The sequence below is a fragment of the Pleurodeles waltl genome, chromosome 2_2 (assembly GCF_031143425.1).
Source record: "Pleurodeles waltl isolate 20211129_DDA chromosome 2_2, aPleWal1.hap1.20221129, whole genome shotgun sequence".
In the NCBI taxonomy this organism is placed as follows: domain Eukaryota; kingdom Metazoa; phylum Chordata; class Amphibia; order Caudata; family Salamandridae; genus Pleurodeles; species Pleurodeles waltl.
In genome coordinates this window covers 974,335,777-974,348,271 of record NC_090439.1, presented here as the reverse complement: position 1 = coordinate 974,348,271, position 12,495 = coordinate 974,335,777, and the positions used below count along the sequence as shown (strand labels likewise).

General features: G+C 46.7%; 1 protein-coding gene across 2 annotated transcripts in view; it reads left to right on the top strand.

Annotated features, from left to right (window-relative positions):
* TAF2 (TATA-box binding protein associated factor 2) overlaps positions 1-12,495 on the top strand; it is a 663,535-nt gene that overhangs the window by 630,761 nt on the left and 20,279 nt on the right. The gene's annotated exons all lie outside the window — the stretch shown is intronic.

Genomic DNA, 12,495 nt, shown 5'->3' with positions numbered 1-12,495 from the left:
GAAAGAAAGGCAGAAAGAGAATGAAATTAAGGAGTGAATGAGAGATAGGAAAAATATATTTAAACATAATGCAACTATATGCAGTTAAGTTCATGGAGGTGAATGTTTTCAAACAGCTTGCCTAAGTGATGCCTTTTACTATTTTAATACTTATTAGGCAAAAACATGGCTTTTTTCCTCAAGAGTGTCATGCCTGCTGCTCTTTCACTGTCATTTTCCGGGCCTCGCACAAACAGTTTTACAGAACGTGTATTAAAGAACAGCCTTATTAGGCGGGGATTCTGATAAGCCTTGAATCCAATTTACAGGCAGTGAGCTACTGGTAGCTTGAGATCGACTTGCTCTATGTTGTTATAAATAAGGATTCTGAGTATTTCATGTAATTCCAACTCAGTTGTTGTGTGAAGTTTGGGAGCAGTTTGTATATTTTTGAGTCAAGCTCTTTAAGCCCTTCTGACAACATCACACATTTCTGAGTCTGTCATCTGTTGTGTTCCCACAGCTCTGTTAACTAGGTGCAATGCTCACTAGAGCAGTTGTTGGTGTTGGAATCTCTCAATCTATTTCTGGTACCCCAAAAGCCCTTTTGCAGCATCAAAAGACCTGATTTAGCCTCCTTTGTTAAGTTCTGCTAATATCCTACAGATTCCATCACACCAATCCTTAAACCCTTTTGCTACCTGGTGTAAAATCTTTCTTGTTGTGAATGGGCATCAGTGGGGACTTAAGTCATGAGGTTCAAGATGAGGGTCATAGAATCCCAAATGTCTAATACTTTGCTTGTAATTTGGCTTTATTGTAGGTGCTGGGGTTGTGACTTTCTTGGGCAGCCAAAGCATGTCCTACAGCAAACATTCCGCTATTACCCTGTCTGTGAATACACTGAAGAGCTGAGATTTTCAGAGACCACTCAGCCATGATCTGAAGCTAAGCTACCATGTAACTCTTTATAATGACTGGGTATCCCATTCCTCTTTTGTTTTTGGGGGCCCTCAGTATCTTCTGGGTTATTCTGTGCGGCTTCTTTTGCAAGACAGATATTAGGAAGTGTCTGCTAGGATTTAAAAATCAATTTATCTGTTCATTGAAGGAGGTTGACAGCCCTTGCTTGATCCGGCTTTTGGGTGGTGCTTCCGCACACTGGCCCCCCTTTCAAGCCTCCCCCCCCCCATTGTCGGTTCCTCAACCAAGTCTCCTTACCCTTTCAGACCTGTGAAGTTTCTGCCCCTGCCCCTTCTGCCTGTCTTCCGTGCCAGGCTTTGACTCCAGTTGTTTCTCAGTTTGTGCCCTTTTTCCTCCTCTTTCCGCCTTTTTTGTCCCTTTCGTTGTGCCTAGTTTTCCTATCCTAATGCTATTCTCTTGTCCCTCTTCTCACTGACTCTTTCTTATGCCTCCCCTCATCTACAACTCTGCATTTTCACACTTAACATCTCTTTCTTTGCACCTCTTTCTCTGCCCCTCTTTTGCGCCTCATATTGTCACTCCTTTTGTGCCACTCAGTTTTTTACTCTTTCCCTCTCTTCTTTCTTGTTCTCCTAGCCTTTTAGTCTCTACTCCTTGTGCATGCCCTGCTCTGCCTTCCCTAATTTCCATCCTACCTTTTCTGCTGCGGTGCTGAGAGTCCACCCACTGCCCTCTCATTCTCCCTCATAGAAGCCTTCTTAATGGCAGGCACAGTAGACTTAACGCTGGTGCACTGAAAGTTCATCAGAGGCAAGCCTGGCTGCACTTGTCCTTGCTCAGCACCAGCACCCTTGGTCTACTGACTACCCATCCACTGCATCTGGAACCCTATGTGCCCTCAACCCCGGACGTCCATCCCCTAGCTGCGCCTCAGGCCTCCCCCACTCAACCAGAAGGTGCTTTCTCCTGCCCCATCTGCAGCTTTTCGTGCTCCACTCTGACCCACACCCACCACCATCCCGCACCTCAGCACACTGCACACATAACCACACAAGCCCACCGCTACCTCGCAGAAGACCCTCACTTGCATACTCCTCAACACCTGCTCACTCACCAAACACACAAGAAGTCTGGGACCACCTGTTCAACTTCTCCCTGGAGCTACTATTTCTCACGGACACCAGGCTTAACACAAGATCTGCTCCGAATGCAGTGGCAGACACCCTGGTTACAAGATCGCCAGACAAGACAGATCCAACAAACCAGTAGAAGAACTCGCCATTATCTACCGAAAGGAATTGAATTGCTCCACCACCTCTGCTCACACCAGTGATCACATAGAACACATGGCTTTTAAAATATGGCCTTTGACCACCGCAGCCCTGGGTGAGCCCCTGTCCCAGATCTAACTTCAGCTCCACTCTCACTGGTCCCATCTTCCCTCTTGCCCTTACATCCAACTCCTTCATCTTACGCTGTGACCTCACCATCCACCTAGAGGACCAGATTGATCCCCAACTCCACCTCTGTCCTGAAAGACTGCAGCATCTTGAGACTTACTCAGTAAGTAAATGACCACACAAACATGGTCGTGCCTCTCCTCGTCCCCAACTTAAGCAATTTTCCTAACATCAAGGTAGACAAGCCCACTCTTCTCAACTAGATGACCATTTCCTCATTCGCTTCACCCTGCATCCGGCAAGGCAGCTTATAACCACCTACATCCAGACCACCCAATGCCACTACAACAAAATGCCAGACTCTGCCCCAGTCCTGCCTCTCTGAGCTCTGGTCCCGACACCCACTCCCCCAACCACTACATCCTAGTATGTTTTGTCATGAACTTCAACATGTGGATCACTGCTTCAATGGATTCCCTGGCTCCTCTGAGAACCGCCCCCACTCCAATCCAAGCTGCAAGCAAGCTGGCACAGCCAGGATCTCCAGCTCACAAAGCTTCGAAGCACGCTTCGAGAATGATGGTGGGGCCATTCCCAAGACAACACTGACAGAGACTCCTACAAATCAGCTCTCCTGATCTACCACTAGTTCCTCAAAACCTCCAAGCCCTCACCGAAAGCATCTAGAATAGCTCCAACACCTCCAACAAAATCTTCACCATAATGAAGCAATTCATGTCCCTACCCGTCAGCTACATGGCCATCACTCCATTCCAGTAGCTCTGCACACAACTATTGCACGACCTAAAAACAAAATCAACTTCATCTAGAAAAACTTGCCTACCCCCAACCCGCTGGACATTTCCCCTCTTGAAGTCCTAGATTCCAATTACAGTTACACCTCTGAAACTGCACTGGCCTGCTGGCCAGCCAACCCTATGCACCCAATCCACTTACGAGCTCCATCGGAGCCGTGCCAACTCTACATCTTGGCTAAAAAGGTCACTCCATGTGCATAGTCCCTGCACCCATTCTCATCTCATCCCTGTCCACTGCTACATTCTCAGACTCTTGGAAACATGCCAGCATCCTACAGCTCCTCCAGAACCAGGACCCTCAGCGGACCAACTAACCTTGCCAACTACAGGCCCACCTCCCTCCTCCCCTACCCAGCCTAAGTCCTAGATAAACTCATCAGCCCCCGGCTTGTCAATTCCTCAATGTGAACCACCTCCTGGAACTTTCCCAGTCTGGATTCAGCCTCGCCTCATACTCACCCAATGCTTCCAGCCTGATCTCTGGCATCCCACGAGGCTTTTCAATGAAACTTTTTTAGACCTGATAGCCTTGGTGTGGTCTTTCCCCCAAGCCTTTTGTTTTTGCTCCTCCTGTTTGTTGTTGAAATTCTTTTTTGTTGGTATTGGGACTGCTAATCCTTGCTACTGTGCTCCCTCTTTTAAACATAATAAAATTGATGTACGCCCTATTGATACATTTAATTCATTTATATGTCCTTAGTAAACTGGTACTACATATAACCAGGGCATATAAATTGAATGTGACTAGTAGGCTTGCAGCACTTATTGTGCCACCCATTTAAGTAGCCCTTTAAAACATTTCTCAGGACTGCCATTGCAGCCTCTATGCCACTTTAAACTGCCAATTCTACATGACAAAATAAACCTTTTGCCATGCCCATACCTCTCTTTTTAATACCGTTGTCACCCCAAAGGTAGGCTCTGAACAGCCATAGGTCAGGGTGCATTGTATTTAAAAAGCAGGAAATGTTTTTACGTTTTGCATGTCCTGGTAGTGGAAAACTCCCAAATTCGTTTTTCACTGCTGTGAAGCCCACCTGTCCCATCGGATAACATTTGGGTTACCTTATTATATTTAAGAAGTGATAACTTTTGATTGGGATCAGGTAGGAAAGTCATGTTTGGTGTCTGATGAATAGTAATTTAAAACCCTATTTAATGGTAAAGTCGGATGTTAAGGCATATTTCTAAAAATGCCACTTTTAGAAAGATTGCATTTTCTTGTCCTATGCAAAAAGAACAAATAGTTAACAAAATGCTGGACAATGTCAAAATGTTCCCCCATTCACAGATCTGGGCCTAACTCCATAGTTTTTTTGCTTGCTGCGCCACTCTAGTTAGGACCCAGCCATATGCAAATCAATCTTGAGCCTGCTCCCCATGGGAACAGTCCCTCCCGAACTGCCAGGCCATGTCCTCCCTGGACTGAAAACAAGCATTCTGAGACCAGTTTTGGGGTATCACCCTTCATCCGCTAGACTAGCTTGAATCCAGTGGTATAGCGAACATGGGACCCACGCCTGGGCATACCTTTCCCACATAGGGGACAAATGAAAAAAGAACAAATGATGGGTGGACTGCTGAACAATGTCAAACAGTCACTCCCAGTCACAGATCTAGGCCTAAATCCCTTGTTTCTTTTGGTTGCTACGCCATTCCAGTTTGGACCTAGCCATATGCAAATCATTCTTGGTCATGCTTCCCATGAGAACAGTCCAGTCCAAACTTCCAAGCCAGGTCCTCCCTGGGCCACAAAGAAGCATCCTGGGACGAATTTCAGGGTATCACCCCCCTCGTTGCCAGGCTAGCTTGAATTAAGTGGTGAGCACTGGACCCCCATCTGGGCATCTCCTTCCCCCTTAGGGTGACAAATGCAAAAAGAACAAATGATGAACAGGATAGTGAACAATGTCAAACATGGCTGGGTCCAAACAGAGGTGGCATGGTGAGCAAAAGAACAGTGGGTTGGGATGCTACCATGAACGATTGCCAATGGTTTGACAAACTGCAAGCATTCCTCCCATCACAATTTGTGTGTTTTATGTACCATGTGGCATGGGTATGCCCAGACATGCGTTCCATGCTCACTGTGTCTCTGGAACCAAGCTGTACCCGGCTGAAGAGCCCATAACTAGGGCAAAACTGGTCCTGAGTTGCTTGTGTTCTGGTTCATTGAGGACCTGACTTGGCAGTTTGGGCTGGACTGTTCCCTTGAGGAGCAGGTTCAAGATTATTTTGCATGTGGCTGAGTCCAAAAGGAGCATGCTGAGCAAAAGAACAATGGGTTGGGGTGCTACCCCAAGCGATTACCAGTGGTTAGACAAATTGCAAGCATTCCTCCCATAACCTTTTGTCTTATTTTCTTGTCCTAACCGTTTGTTGCCTGCAGCCTGTGTCATATCACTGTGATCAGTTGGCAGTTGGCCTTTGTGTATGCCTCCCAGAAAATGAGACCAAGGAGGATTAAGACTTGAAAGACTAGGTCATCCTGCCAGAATGGGTAAATCGGAGCTGTTCCCTGCTCCACTAACATTTCAAAGACCTGCCTCAGGCACACTCACAAAGGAACTTGAACACATCTTTTTGTCGTCCTAGACTATGAGGAGCCTAGCTCATGGGAGGAAGGATGTTTCCAAAACCAGATGTGGGGTGGTCTATAAATTTTCCCCACTTGAAAGGCTGGCCCCCAGGCATCAATATTGAACCTTGAGAACAACTCTTCAGTACACTCCTAGAACTGTAGAAGAATCCAGGACTGTCTTGTTCCCCAGGGGAGTGCCCTACTGCTACAAGATACTGCCTTTCTACTAGGGGCCTGCCAAAACCTTTAGAGGACTGTCCTATTTGAGGCATGACTTGCTGAAGGAGAACTGGACCATCTCCTTGTTCCCAGGAAGACCTGATTGACTCCAAGGGTCAGTTGGCTGACCTTCTGTTCTGATTTATAGGGACACAACAAGCTCCAGAGGGCTCCCTGCAACTACCCTACTGCAAGTGTACTTGCCTGGGCCTCTGCTACAGTGAGTCCCTGATCCACAAGAGGTGCGTCCCAGGTCCTGGACCCTTGGCTGACATCAGATAACACTCCTCTAAAAGCAAGGGAGAAATCCTAAAGTTTTGGGCTTTTCTCTTCCACAAACGGGTCTATTCGTGCTGAGACTTGGCTGCATGCAACAATTGGCAACGTAAACCTCTGGTGAACCCTTCTCTTGACACAACAGCGACCGCCAGTGACGACCAGCAACACAAGATCTGCACTTCGTGCTACAGCAACGTCAACAGAAGGTAACCACCAACATAATGCTCTTGCAATGGGTATCTGCAACCCCTCACCAGATCTTTGCGCTAGACCAACGACAGTCCACGACGCCAGGTGTGCTTTTTGTAGTACATCGACGACCCTCTGCGAGTCTCTCCCTGCTCCGCGCAGCCTCCTCCACCACAAACTGCACTCTTTGGGCCAGACTTTGAGAAGGTAACTTTTTTCAGCTGGACTAACCTGGTCCCTTGTATCCGGCCTGCACTCCAATGCGGTCAACCTGAACTTGTGACTTTCCACAGGTCTAGCACGAACAGATGACCGCAAGTGGCGCTTTGTGCTTTTAGGCGCTATTCCTGCCTGGAACTTTAAAATTGCATATCTCCTCTTCTACTGATTAGATTTTTGTCGTTTTGAGCTCATTTTAGTAACTAAATTTTACTCTGCTTTTCTAAATTGGTTTGGATTATTTTCTTGTGTTGTGTTTTCACTTGTTTTCACTTTATTACTGTTTGTGTGCTGCACAGTGCTGCTACGTTAAGCCTGACTGCTTTTGTGCCAAGCTACCAGGGGTTTAATCTCAGGTTAGCTTAGTGACTTTTGTGGTTCACCCTGACAAGGATTTTGGTTTTTGCTCGAGTAGGATTTCCACCCCCAACCAATAACCCAAATTCCTACCGCCCCATAGTCTTCAATATCTAAATTACCCATCTCCTATGGATTCATCATCATCTAATATGCTGACAATACTCGTCTCATCCTCTGACTATCAGAAGACTCCTCCTGCATTCAAGTCAACTTTGTCAGATACAAGGTCCTCAGTAGCAGACTGGATGAAAAGGAACTGCCTCAAGCTCAACAGTTACACTACAGAAATGATTATCTTTGGCAAAGACACCTCACTTTGGTCCCCGGATTGGTAACACGCCAAACTAGGACCAACTCCCCACTCATCCAGCGCTGCCTTAAACCTGGGTATTGTGATCAACAGCAGAATTTCCATGATGAATCGAGTCAACATGGTCGCCTCCACCTGCTTCCACACCCTCAAACTACTCAGGAAAATCTTCAAATGGCTCCTTTTGCACACCCCAGACCTGTCATGCCTGGTTTTGTCACCGGCAGGCTTCACTGTGTTGGAAAAAATGCTCCAAGTTAAACAGAACACAGCCACATGATTCACATTCATACTCCCACAACACACACACATATCCAAGCACCTCAAAGCCCTCCACTGGCTCCCAGTTCACAAATGAGCTTTTTTCAAACTCCTCACACACACACACACAGCACTACACAAACAAGGCACACTTGCTTCAAGAGCTGCAGCCTCTTTTACAGCCTGGCAAGAGACCTCCGCTAAGTCAGCCTCCTTCTTTCTCCCATCCCCTACATCTGCTGGGCCAGAGCCAGAGGTCTAAATTTCTCTTACCTTGCCCTCAAAGCCTGGAACAAACTCCTCTGCCACATCAGAGTGGTCTGCCCCATTCTTTACCTCTGGAAGAAACTAAAACCCTTCTTTTCCAATGTGCCTCCAGGTCTTGCACCCAGTGTCCATTGGAGCCGTTTCCAAGTCTAGCCCGGCGCACCCTGAGTTTCCAGGTCTGTTGGCAGTGTTGCAACAAGTAAAATCCTTCAGGGAGGCTATACTGCAGATTTTTTGCATTTACTGGTTGCCTCTGTGGTACCTTCTGGACCCAAGGAACTGGAGGGGCATTCATTTGAACTTCCACCGGCTGGTCTGACCTCGGTGCCATCTGTGCCCTTTAATAAATATGTTGCATGTCACTGTCACTTTGCACCTGGCGATCCTACTTTTCTAACACAGCATCCAACTCCCAAAGGTCTGGTGGTAGAGGTGCCACCAGCAGGATTAATTACAGTGCTTTTCCTACCACTCCTCATGAGTTTGAGTCCCAACAAATAGAGACATTTGGCAAGACAAGTTTCTCCTTCACAGGCCTTCCCTTTTGTCAGCACCAGACCGCTCATCCAGCACAGCAGGCTTTTCAGCTTTTTTGTGGCCAAGGCCGAAGACAGTAGGGGCAAAGTTCATCTCAGTCCAGTGGCCCTCCAGCTGCTGCACTTGCAAAAAGCTTTAGCTTGTAATTGCCTGGATAAAACCATCCTGTCAGAGGCAGGATCTGATGTTTCCTCCAAGGGTGGCAAGCCATCATCAAGTGGATTCTCTGATTGTCCACGCGGACTATGTTCTTCCTTTCCTTTCAACACCTCACTGTGTGCTAATGAGTTCCCCCATTTAGTACGCAGGCATTTCAGTTGATCCAATAATAGATACCACCACCAAGGAAAATCCAAGCCACTGGTGGAATAAAATTAAGGCTAAGAGTGATAAATAGTAAACCCAAGAGCGTAAAAAAAGGAGTAGAAAAAAGGAGTACAAATAATCCCCATGCGTCTAGCAAATATGGGTCATGGAAAAAAAGAGTGTTTTCCCAAGTAAAGATATTCACCCAACACCCTATATTTATAAGTAATGCAGGTGTATGTATAAATCTTCCTACCTAACATTAAATTATGAGATGTCCAATGTTGATTCAAATATGTTAGTTGTTATAATCCTGAAACAAAGGATCAATAGCCACTCACGTATTGCCTATGCACAGTCATCACCAAAGTATATCAGCCCCCAATTTTCTTCTTACCTTATTATCACTGTATTTCAAGCACATAAGATATGTATACTTGTATCAGATGCTGTCAATCCAGTCTGTTCAGGTCAGTAAGAAAACACAAATATAACCATTTTGCCTCCAAAAACTAATATCAAACCATCATCTAGTATTGTATCGAAATACAAATAATAAAGTGAATCACATTCTCCATCACTAGTACATTGCTAGGTAAATGTCAGTATTTTAGCTGCTGCTATGTTCCTGGGTAGACTACATCTAATTAATCAAACCAAAACCAAAGGAAAAGACATCCTCATTGTGAGACACCAACAAGTAATCTAATAATAGAAGTTGTATGGGCTCAGTATGCTTACTAACACTCACAAATGTAATAGTTAACAAAAGGAACTATACATACTATTGGTCCCGCTAGTGTATAATGCATTTGCTACAGGCCTTTTAGTGCCAGAATATGTGAAATATATACCAAGTAAACATCTGTATTCGTTGCTTTGTATTCTTCCAATATCTTTCTAGATACCCCAGCATATCATGTTTGGCGCCAACATCAAATATTGATGTGAATGCAAAATCAAAAATACCCACATATATAACTGTCATTTACTAAAATTAGCTCATGGACCTTGTGTATAATGTACAATATGATACAGGCAAACCCTTGTAACGTAGTCTTAAAGACCCGCATCCAACCGCACTTGCCTATATAACTGCCATTTACACAACAATGGTCATGAACCAATATTTTTACTGTACCGCTGTACAATCAAAACCTTCAAAGCAAACTCATAAAGACCTGTATCCAACCGCACTTAGTCTGTATATCTGCCACCAACTGAACCTCAATGCAAGGCAGTCTCTTACGGGTAAGCTCAAAACATACCTGGAAGATTGCTCCCTGCCTTGACTGCCATCCTGCTGGTAAATAAAATTATGGAACTTGGGCACCATGTTGTGATCTCCCTTATGTCCCACTGTGTACACATGGAGAGCATGGCATCAGTCCGCAAACTTCACTGGTGCTACTAACACAAGTGTAGGACAGCAGGTTAGTATAATTGACCGCCATCTTGAATTGTACCAGCTAGTGATTAAATGGCATCCACCTCAATTAATCAAGGAGTGCTTCCTAGTATAATGCGAGCTTCCTCCTCCAAGGGGGGAATTGAGGGGAGTGTTGCCAGGCCTCATTATGCCGGTGCTGGCGGTCAAAGAACCAAGTTTTGAGCTGCTTTCTGAAAACCTTCAGGGAAGGGAAGGTGCGTAGGTGGAGGGGAGGTTGTTCCAGGATCTGGCAGTGAGATGGGAGAAAGGGAACCCACCGTAGCGTTCGCAGCAGATACGGGGAACATGGGCCTGGGTGAGAGTGGCTGAGCGGAAGTCTATGGTTGGCTGGTGGAAAGAGGAGCGGTAGTTGATGTACGTGGGACCGGGGGTTGTGGAGGGCCTTGTACACGTGCATGAGAAGCTTGAAGAGATGCTGGTTCTTCTGGGCAGGCCAAGGACAAGTCTTGCTGCTGTGTTCTGGATGGTCTGAAGGCGGCTCATGATCTGTTTAGTGGTTCTGACATAGAGTGCGTTTCCATAGTCCCGTCAGCTAGAGGCAATGGCCTGGATGACGGTCTTCCTCTTGGAGATGGGGATCCTCTTGAAAATCCTGCGGAGCATGTGGAGGATGTAGAAGCAGCAGAGGAGACGGCGTTAATCTGTTGCTTCATTGTCAGTTGGGTGTGTAGGATGATTCCAAGGTTGCATGCATGGTTGGTAGGTGTGGGTGAGGGACCGAGGTTGGTGGGCCCCCACGTGTTGTTCCAGGGGGAGGGCTTGTTCTCGAAGATGTAGATCTCCATTTTGTCAGAGTTTAGCTTTAGGCAGTTGGTCCTCATCTAGGAGGTCAGGGTGTTCTGGAAGTTGGAGTGTGCAGTACTGTCTGAAAGGGAGCGGATGAGCTGGGTGTCGTCGGCAGTGATGCCAAGTCTGTGGGTGCGTATGTTGTCTGCCAGTGGAGTCGTGTACATATTGAAGAGGTGAGGGATGAGGGAGGAGCCCTGGGGACGCATCAGATGACATCTTTGGGTGCGGAGCCTTAGGAAGAGAGAAGGATCCTCTGGGTTCAGCCAGAGAGGAAGGAGGCAATCCAGTGTGTTGTTTTGGATGCATATGTTGTGGAGTCTGTAGATGAGGGTGTGGTGTGAGATGATGTCTAAGACTGCGGATAAGTCGAGGAGGATGAGGGCCGCTGTGGTTCCTTGGTCGTGGAGGCACTTGATGTCGTCTGTAGCTGCAATCAACATGGTTTTTGTACTGTGATTGGACCATAATCCGAAATGGGAAATGTCAAGCAGGTTATGTTCGAGGTCCTCCATGAGTTGGTGATTAATTATCTTTTCCAAGACCTTGGCGGGGAACGGGAGGAGTGAGATGGGGCGGTAGTTCTTGAGCATGCACCAGATCCTGGTTGCAGTCAAAGTCGTCCAGTAAGTCCAGATCTAAGAAACGGAAGAAGTCAAAACAGGACCAAACCCCATCCCTCTGCTCTCTGTCCACAGAGAAGTCAGGAGGGACTCAAGATGCCAATTGATCTTGCTCCCAATCACAGAGCTGATTCCACAGCTGGTCCCATCTTGTTCCCACTTTTCTGGGCCATCAGCAATGGTGCAGCAGGTCAAAGCCTTTAAGTAGGCCATGTTGCTTATTTTTGGCACTCTTCCGGTTCCCTCTGGTGCGCCTTCGAGTCCCAAAAATCTACAGAAGCCTGCAGTCGCCTTACCACTAGCAGATTCATCATCTGTGCTCCTAGGACCAGCCTCAGGGTTCCGCAGTGACTCGAGTAATGACTTCCACTCCTACTTCCAAGATCTGCACTGGTCCCTTCTCCATTGAGTTAAGAGGTCCAGCCTGACCGAGGCTGTTCCTTGACTCCAGCCCAGCACACCCAGTTCTAGTACACTCTGATTCAGGCAAAACGCTCCCTCCTCCTCAAAGTCTTTTGCGAGGGCTTCATCCATATTTTGGCTTGGTTTCTGATCAACCATATGGTTATGATCGGGATTCTTTACTCCCACACTATGGTGACAACATTTAGATGGATGTCCAGGAGGTCAGTTGACTGGATACCTCCCCTTACTCCTGGACCCCGAACATAGAAGAGCACATTATTTGCTGTCTTGATTAGATGTGCAGCTGAGGTCCTACACCTCTAGCTGTCTTCAGTTGAAGTCCAGAGAAATGTCCTTTTTGAGGCTTTGCAATCAGCCTCATCTGAACCTTTACTTCCATTGAATGAAGCCTTGAATGACAACCCCAGGGGCACTGGGGCAAAGCCTTGCTCTTCCCAACTGTGAACAGGCATGTGGCCAGGTGTCATAGACCAGCACAGGGTATCTCAGACTATCTTAACCAACACCCAACTCCTGAGAGTTTATTGGTGCAAGGTTCCACCTAATGCATTCACTACAACC